Raw genomic sequence first — 9,905 nt, forward strand, 5'->3', positions numbered from 1 at the left:
ATGAAAGAAACAGAAAACACATATGAAGTCTTTATACAGTGGAGATCAAAATTAGAGAACCTACAATTTCCTAAATTTCAAGATCACTGCTTAGTCCTATTTGAAGTTATCCTAACAGGAGTAGAAAGGCCATTTTTAAGCATATTTCATAAATTAATTGTATTCTGAAGCACAGTATTAAAAAAATGAGATATTTGAAAAGAACTCTGATCAAGATTAGATAACACTTATAGATACCGCCAAGTTATTGGTGTTAATATAGCACCTGGTGCTAATTTCCTTAATTATATGAGAAACTCTATTTAACAGGCAGCATTCCTCCAATTTTCACTGAGATTGAAAGATGAAGGGCCGCTCTAAGTTGACTGAAACCCTGCGACAGGAGGTTGTCCACATGAAAGCCAAAGGGACGACACTTTCAGCCATTGCAAGAGAAGTTGGTCGTTCCAAATCTGTGATTTCTTGAATATTGCAGAGCTTTACAATGACACTAATTCATTCAAGTCCCTCAAAAAGGCTGGTCGTCCATGTAAGACAAATGCATGCAAAGACAGGATTAAACTGAGACTCTAAATGGGGAATGGGTTCAACACTGCAGCTGGAATTGCTTGCTAGTTCAGTGCTGAACAGGGTAAGGATCTGTCTCTGCATGTTTAAGAGTAATCAGACTAAAAGCACACTCTGGTGACCAAGTCTCTCATCAGCAGAAAGAATCAAAAAGGCTAGACTCACCTTTGCTGAGGAGCATGTTGTGTAGAGAGAGGAAAACTAAAGTTTAGTCTAAAGTTAGTGATGAGAGTGAGTTTCATTCATTTGGATCTGAACATTTTGTTCATGGGCAAACTGAAAAAGTCAGTGAAAGGAGGAGGTGGAAGTGTCATAATTTGGGGGATGTTTTCTGTAGCAGGCCTCTTATATAGAGGTGAAAAGCAGGTGAAAGCAAATTTTTATCAGAATCTCCTTCAGCAACATGGAGTTCATTCCCTGCAAGCATCTCCCAATCAGTCTGCAATTTCAAAAATGCCCCGTCACACTGCAAAACAGGTAAAGCAGTTCCTTGAAGCTGAAAACATTGAAATAATTAAATAACTGTGTCAGAGTCCTGTTTAAAAATCTTTGGAAAATCTTTGGCGACAAAGTTATGGCCCACTACAGTTACCAAACTATGGAAGAAGAATGGACCAAGATCAGAGCAGCACAGTGTGAGAAATTAGTGATGTTCTGTGGCCGCAGATGTGCTGAAGTCATTCAAAGCAAGGGCCTCTAAATTTCCTACAGCTGTCTGACAGCTGTAACCCTCCAAAATTTTAGTTGCAATGTTCTATTGTGCGACAGTGTTACTGTTCTCTAATTTCCACAAAATTAAGTTTTCGTTGAAATGCTGTGGTTGTTTTGTCAAACATGTTAGTAGAACAGTGGTATACCTACAGCTAATATTCCTTCAAATACGAGTGATAAAGTTTAACAATACTTCAGAAAATATTGTATTTCTATTTACAGTCATAATAAAATCAGAGACCTTGAACATGTAGAAAACCGCAGTTCTCTAAACTTTCGAGCCCATTCGTCCTGTATACTCAGGGTTGGCTTTAACTTAGTGGACAGCCGTTTAGTTGAGTGTCTTTTCTTTTGCACCAAGGCTATTGGTAACTATGGCAACCTCAGCCTCTCATTGTCACCAGGACTTAAGGCTTGAAAACAATGTACGCTGTTATAAAAGGTGTTTGTGTGCGTGTGTGTGTGCGTGTGTCAGTGATAGATGAAGTGCAGCGTGCTCTGCAGATATATGACTCTGTGTCTGACTGCACTACAGACCTGCCACTGTTTCAGCTGCAAACATTTCACTCCCAACTTCCTACAGACAGCGAGAGGGAAAAAGAGAAAAGAGAGGAAGAGGCAGGGAGGAAGAGAAAGAGACAGATTGGGCAGGAGTGCTTTTAAAACTAACACGACACAAAGAGCTAATTCAGAAGCCGGCCTGCACCTGCCTCCATACACTGTACAGACGCACACGCTCTCACAGTAAAACTTTACACAGACAAGAATGCCTTGTCATTGCATCTTTGTGTTTTCATGCTCAAATGGGCACATTAGCCACAATGCTTTGCTTCTTGAATCGCACGAGCATACTAAAAACTAACCCGAGAAAGTAAACTTAGAAAGAACTTCATTGTACATGGAAATGGGAGGCAACATGAAATACTTTTGGGAAGTTGCTGTTCTGCAATGTTAAACTCTAAAGCTATTTTAAAGCTGTTTTGTCTCTCAATTTCTCCATGTTTCAAATTAAAAACACTTCTTATTTTTCAACTTTTTAAGTGTTACATTTTTGAGTAATCAACTTAAATTACATTAAAGCAACTTAAAATCAAGTTGAATTTGCTCAACTTAGATTGATGAGTTAATGAAAAAACAAGAGTCATGACTTACTAATATATAATTTTTAAATGCCATAAGCTGCATGTTTTTTTAATTATATAATAGATCATAATTATTACAATTTTGTTATTAAATTAAATAAATTAATTTAATTACACAAATTATTATTATTATTATTATTATTATTATTCCATCTGTTAAATAATACATTGAATTAATAATTTAAAGCCATAAGATGCATTATTTTGCAATTATCATCATTAACAGTGTAATACTGATTTAAAATTAGTTAATACATACAATTAATAAATTAATTAAATTAATTATATAATTATAAAAGCATTATACCATTATTATTAGTAATAGTAGTATTACTCTAAAACTATTCTAAAACATTTTGGTATTTTTTAGTTATTGTTAATACAATTCCATAAGACGCATGCAAAATAATTTCTATTATATAATTCATTAATTATTACAATCATGTGAAAATTAATGTAAATAAAGTAATTAAATTAATTAAAAGTTATATTATTATTATTATTATTATTATTATTATTATTTAAAATTAGTTAATTAATCAATTCAATTAATTACAAATAATACATTATTTTATATTGTTTTTATTATTCAATTTGTTAATATAATACATTGAATTATTAATATAAAGTCATAGGCTTCATGCTAAATAATTATTAAATTATCAACAGTGTAATAATTATTTAAAATTAGTTAATAAATCAATTTAATACATTAATTTAATTAATCATAAAATAACAAAGAACCATTATCATTATTATTCATTATTATTATTTCATTTATTCTATCTGCTAAATTAATAGATTGAATTATTAATATAAAGCCATAAGTTGTATGCAAAATAACTATAAAATCATTAAATGTAATAATGATTTAAAATTAGTTCATAAATTTGATAAATTAATTCAATGAATTATAAAATAATAAAAGCATGATTAATAATACATATATTATTATTATTATTATTACTATTATTACTAAAACTATTCTAAAGCATTTTGGTATTTTTGAATTATTGTCATACAATACCATAAGATCCAAAATAACTTTATTATTAGCGCTATTATCCATTTGTTAAATTAAATGAAAGCTGAATGCAAACTAATTATTCAATTATATAACAAATAAAGATGAATGAATAAATTAATTTTCATTTGTTAAATTAACGAATTGAATTAATGTAACGCCATGAAAGCTGAAATCAAACTAATTACTCAATTATATAATAATTAAAGATGAATTAATACATTATTTTAATAAATTACTTGAATTAAAGAAATAATACATTATTATTATCATCATTATTATTACATTTATTAAATTAATACATTGAATTAATTTAATAAATACATTTCTACTGTCACATATCTTTAATACAATATGGTAATTATTTTGTATACAGCTTTTATGACGTTAATTAAAAGACATTAATTTTGTACAATTATTAATAACTTTAAAAATACATTAAAAAAGGAAAATTTAAAATGATCAGTATTAGGACAACAGATATACACTTTCCCTCAACCGTTCATGCAAATGAACTGAAATACTGACATCTACAGACTTATTAGTTCTCAAATGTGTATTTCATTTACATTACATCATTCCCACTGTGGACCTGCATCTCTCAAGACTCCCACTAAACCAACCAAATTAGCATGTCAACATTTCCACACAACAAACACACAGCCTCTTCCAATCCATACACACTTTGTCATCCCTCACAAACACAGCAGCAGCACATGTTCACTCTAACAAGAGGCCAGAGGTCCGTTTGTGGGCCAGTTTACAGGGTGGAGGAGTCTAAGAAGACTCCTTTAAGAGCAAGAGAAAGAAAAGGAGGTTAGCCAAAAGGATGGGGGCCGACACCACCCAGTGTGCCAGACCGTTTGGCAGCTCATGTGCCCTTTTCAGGTGGCATCTGTAGTAAAACTCCAGCCACACACACACACACACACACACACATACACACACACTTGTGCTGCTGTCACAATACAGCATGTGGACGTCTGGTATGGCATGATGACACTTCAAACTTACAGCCTTGAGCTCAGCTGCAAGCGCCATCCTCTGGTAGCATTTAAGAACACACAGTCAACATGTAAATTTATACTACAGCAATTGAATCCTCGAATCTGATTGGCTGATGAACGTTCTAAGGTGTGCAAGTATCTTCAGGGAAACGCACGGCGAACGTACTTCCAGGCAGGTCTTGACCGAATTACATGTTCATATCACTTCGCCAAATGATTTTAGTTATTTCAAAGAAATAAAGAACAAATCCTTAAAGCATACAACAGAAAAATAACCAAATGCCACGACACTGGCCCACAAATAAATATAGTAAACAACAGGATAAAAACAACTGATTATTATTGTTTTTACCACAAAACTGCATTTTATTATGTATGGAAAGCACATAGGCTACGTCCTACAGACGCACACACATACAGTACAGACACTTCTACACACAAGTTGTTATCGCTGCTCTGACGATTTTATCTGTAAAATAGCTTAGCAACTTAAAACCTAAATGGTTCTTATAAGCGAGGTAACAACGGAGCTATTCTTGAATAAAATCAACTTAAAGTTTCACTATTAGTAGAGACGCTGTTGCGGCACACTCTTGAGAGACGCACAGACTCCCATAATTCACACACAATGTTTAAACGATAATTAAAACACGATAGTCCTATTATGGATTTTTGAAAATTACCTTTTATGCAGTGTGCAACACAGCTCTAAGTAAATTAAAACATCCTGCAAAGTTTTAAATCTGAAAGTGCACCATGTATAAAGTTACTGTCTCTCAAAAGGAAGAGTCGCACAGACCTGGAAAACTTAAAACCCGCCTCCCTCAAACACTGTAGCGTATTCCTGTGGATAGCATCATGTCAAGAAGATGCTGTACTCACACCGGACGCGAGCGGCGCGGCACAACGCAACGCGACAAAATACAATAGAACCGATGATGCTGTCTACACTGGATGAGGCGTGGCCAAAACATCTCAGTATGGCCGCTGTCATCTTGAGTCATTTGGAGCCAGAGTCTGCACAGTAGAGATTAATTTGGAACTCGAGTCTGCGCAGTAGTGTCCTGAGGTCGAGCCGCGGTATCAAAGTCCCGCCCAAACTCCCGTAGACCCAATCACCAGATCACAATGACTCCACACCCCGTTTTTATAGCATCATATTAGAAAAACAAACACTTGAACATACATAAGCATTGATACGAACTACCAAAAATGATGAAAACCATCTTTGAAAAAAAAAATTGAAGTGTAATTTAATTGTTTAGGTCAGGGGTCCCCAAACTAATGCGGCCCGCCCCCACATTTGGTCCGGCCCTTTGAATAATGCCAGAGACATATTTTGAAAATTTAATTTTAATGTTTTCCTTATATCATGTCTGTATTTGATCAAAAAGATTGGCTTTCAAACTAAAAATTTCCCTTAGTTATTAACATAGCCTAATTATTTATTAAATTCACCTACCAATAGAATGGTACGTTCAACATGTTTCGTCGAGATCGAACAGGTGATGCGTGAGCCACCTAGAAAATTCAAAGCGACAACAAAATGGCCAAACGGTTGGGAAAGAGAAAGGTTAATTTAGAATGCAGGGTATTTAATCAAAAGTGGACAAGTGATTATTTTTTTGTTCAGTGCAAAGAAGTGGCTGTTTGTCTCATCTGTCAAGAAACTATGTCTGTGTTCAAAGAACACAGAAATGAGAGTAGACAAAGTGTTGAAGCTAAAAAGTGCACTATCAGCTCAGCAGAACACATTTGTACGCCAAACCCAGTTGAACCAGTCAGCCGTACGAGCTAGCTTTCAGGTAGTTAAACTTATTGCAACCAGCGGTAGGCCGTTCAGTGACGGTGAGTTTGACAGAAAATGTATGAATGCTGTTGCGGAGGAGGTGTGTCCCGATAAAAAAGACGTCTTAAATGCGGTGAGTCTGTCAGTGTAACAGAGTTATATTAATAGTGTTTCTCCACTTGCTAATAATAATAATAATAATAATAATATGCAAAATAATCACACAGAAAAATGACTGGATAAGAAAAGGTCCAACAGAGTTTCCTATTGGCTGGCTGGTTGTTTATGCTGTGTGCGTTCCCTGTTGCATCAGTCAGTTCATGTGTGTAAGGCCAGCGGTAAGTTGTGTGCTTGGAAGCTCCGTAATACTGTCGTTCATTGTCTATAAAATGTGTGATGTATAATGAGCATATATGCAATATTAAGAAAAGTAGAGTGTAAAAGACGTGTGTTTTATTTTAGTGTGCCAGCACGAGGAATGTTGAATATGCTGGAAGTTGTCAACTCACTTTCTGTTACGCTGTTTTCTCAGGTACATGCTACATTGTGATTTTGGTAATAATGCATTAAGTCAGCTATGTTTTATATTTTTGAATTTGTTCGATTTGACATCAGTCAGTTCATGTGTGTAAGGCCAGCGTGTGCCAGCACGAGGAATGTTGAATATGCTGGAAGTTGTCAACTCACTTTCTGTTACGCTGTTTTCTCAGTAAATAAACGGCTGGGAGAAGAATTCTTGAATCAGAAGCTTTATTAATGCATAACACAACGCAAGGAAGATAAAAGACCAGTTATATTGGTGCCGTGATCGGTCTTCTAAGCACCCGTGTCAGACGCGCGACGCCAAATGGAATTCAGCATTGGCGTAAGGTGGAAACTCGAACATCAGTGCTCGACGGACTTCAGTGGATCGGCGCGAGGCGGACGTCAGAGGATTGGCCCGAGGCGGACGTCGGAGGATTGGCGTGAGGCGGTCTTCGGAGGATCGGCGCGAGGCGGATGTCCGAGGACCGACACGGGCGGACTGAGAACGAGCAGAGCACAGTTCAGAGTATCGACACGAGGCAGAGCTTGGAAGTGAAGAAGAGGTGGTTGCCTACACTACTACACAAGATTTTATGTAGTGAACTGAATATATTCTGACGTATTCAAACTGTAATTGTTGAAACCTATTATCTGAAATATTACTGGGTTCGGATACTTGTAGTGAGATCTGCAATTGAGAGGACATGGAGAAGTTTAACATGCCAGGCCTGGGCAGAGGGAGAGGGGTGTATCAGACTGATGTAACATTTTCAGTCGGTAGGGGGCTTACTGGCTATCCTCTGACTTCCACACCGCAGGTAGCTTATCAAAATTGTGGAGAAACCCGCACAATTGATCAGACTGGGGTTAATTTGACTGACATGAATGCATTAGGGACTACCACTGCAGAGGGAGGTATTCCTGTAGATATGTTGGCCACTGTAGTGAAACAAATAGGACAATCCATCAGTGAGAATATTGTATCTTGTCTGGAATCAAGAGTTTTGGGATGTGGGGAAGGATTTAGAGCCGAACACACTGGCAGCAGTGTGCCCTCTGAAACGCAAAATCTGAAGCTGGTATTACAATCTGATGTTAAAGAGCCAGCATACTATCGTGGGGACGGTTCTGATAAATGCACAATATATGAATGGGTGGAACTTATGTCAGTATACTTGCGTAAGCGCGAGTATAGCCAGGAATGTCAGGCTGAGGAGGTTTTAAGCCGATTGATGGGAAGGACCCGGGTGTGAGGGGTTACATCAGCAAGTACAATCACCAGATAATGTATACAGTATACCCAGCTGCAGGAGAAAGTGAAAGAATTTGAATTTTTTGCTTTAGCACTGGATGAGAGCAATGACGTGCAGGACACGGCACAACTGCCCGAGGAGCTGGCAGCCCTACAAAGTCTAAAAGGCACAACGACAGGGGAGGATATTTTTGGTAAAGTGTGCCAAACGATGGGAGAGCTGGGTCTAGACTGGTCTAAGCTAGCCAGCATCACTACTGTCGGGGCACCTAGTATGGTTGGCACGTCGAGGGGGCTTATAGGACGCATGAACAGAGAAATGGAAGAAAGAGGTCTCTCCCCCCTGTTACAAGTCCACTGCCTGATTCACCAGCAAGCACTCTGCTGCAAAGTTTTGAAGTGGGAATCGGTCATGAAGGTGGTGGTGTCATGTATAAACTTCATCAAAGCAAACGGACTTAAACACCGGCAGTTCCAAACCTTTCTTGCCGAGCTAGAATCTGCTCACGGAGATGTGCTTTACCATACTGAAGTCCAATGGTTAAGCCGGGGGAGAGTTTTGAGGCGTTTTTACGAGCTGCTACCCGAAATCAATGCCTTTCTTCTGACAAAGGGCAAAACTGTCCCAGAACTGATCGACGCAGAATGGAAATGGGACCTCGCCTTTTTAACAGATGTGACAGAAATGTTGAACAGCCTCAACTTGCAGCTCCAAGGCAAAGGAAACTAATATGTGACATGTATTCCCACATAAAAGCATTTGAGCTAAAACTAGCACTGCTTGTGGGACAAGTGCAAAAACAAGACTTCAGTCATCTCCCCGTTACCCAAAGTTTTTCAGCTGAGAAACCAGTGGCCCCATTCCCAGTTGAAAAGTCAGTGGAAACGCTGGAAATGCTGAAGGCGGAGTTTGACGTGCGATTCCGTGAGCTACACGTCTACGCTAAAGAAATCCGCCAGTTCCAGAACCCCTTCGCTGCTGACATTAACGAAGCCCTGCCTTCGTATCAGTTTGAGTTGGCTGAGTTACAGAACTGTGATGTTCTGAAAGACGCATTTAAGCCCAACGCTCTCATTGAATTCTATGCTGCCCTCCCCAACGAGACATACCCAAACATCAAAAGGCATGCAATAAAGATGTCCACACTTTTTGGCAGCACGTATATTTGTGAGCAAACCTTTTCATGCATGAAACTGATGAAAACTCCGTTGAGATCAAGACTCACTGATGAACATTTGCATCAGTCTTTGAGACTGGCTGTGACAGGAATGGAACCTGACATTGGACTTCTCACCAGTCAGAAGCAAGCTCACAGTTCACACTAATTAATGCAAGTAAATGTTTTGAATTTGAATAGCACTAAATATAAAAAAGTCATTATAATGGTAATAAAGTTCATGAATATATCGCTTGAAAAGAAATTATCAGTTGTCTGTGTGGTGTATAACAAAATAATAAACTATTCTAGCATTAGAAGGTGTAATACATACAGGTAAAATCATAATAATACTAGTAGTCATTCTGGACCACGTAATTTTCTTTTATAAAGTGACCCGGCCCCCCATTAAAGAAAGGAAAAATTATGTGGCCCTCTCAAAAAAAAAGTTTGGGGTCCCCTGGTTTAGGTTGACTCAGGTCCCAATAGGTTTATTCAGGTTTATTACCTACGCTGGGACCAGCCACAAGGAGGCGATCAAAATGTCTTCACTTTTCAGGACTTGTGCGGCACACTTGGGGTAAATCCGTTAGGGTACAGTTAGGGTATGCTCTAAAAAATAAATAATAATAATAAAGGTCTTCACAACGATTCCATAGAAGCAATTTTGGTTCCACAAAGAACCATTTAGTCAAAGGTTCTTTAAAGAACCATCTCTTTCTTACCTTTTT

The 9,905-nt window shown here is 37.5% G+C and overlaps 1 pseudogene; it reads left to right on the forward strand.

Annotated features, from left to right (window-relative positions):
- The first annotated feature begins 343 nt into the window (after nt 1-343).
- LOC141325922 (general transcription factor II-I repeat domain-containing protein 2-like) lies at nt 344-9,343 on the forward strand (annotated as a pseudogene).
- Nucleotides 9,344-9,905: the final 562 nt, after the last annotated feature.

The sequence above is a fragment of the Garra rufa genome, chromosome 2 (genome assembly GCF_049309525.1).
Source record: "Garra rufa chromosome 2, GarRuf1.0, whole genome shotgun sequence".
Classification (NCBI taxonomy): Eukaryota; Metazoa; Chordata; class Actinopteri; order Cypriniformes; family Cyprinidae; genus Garra; species Garra rufa.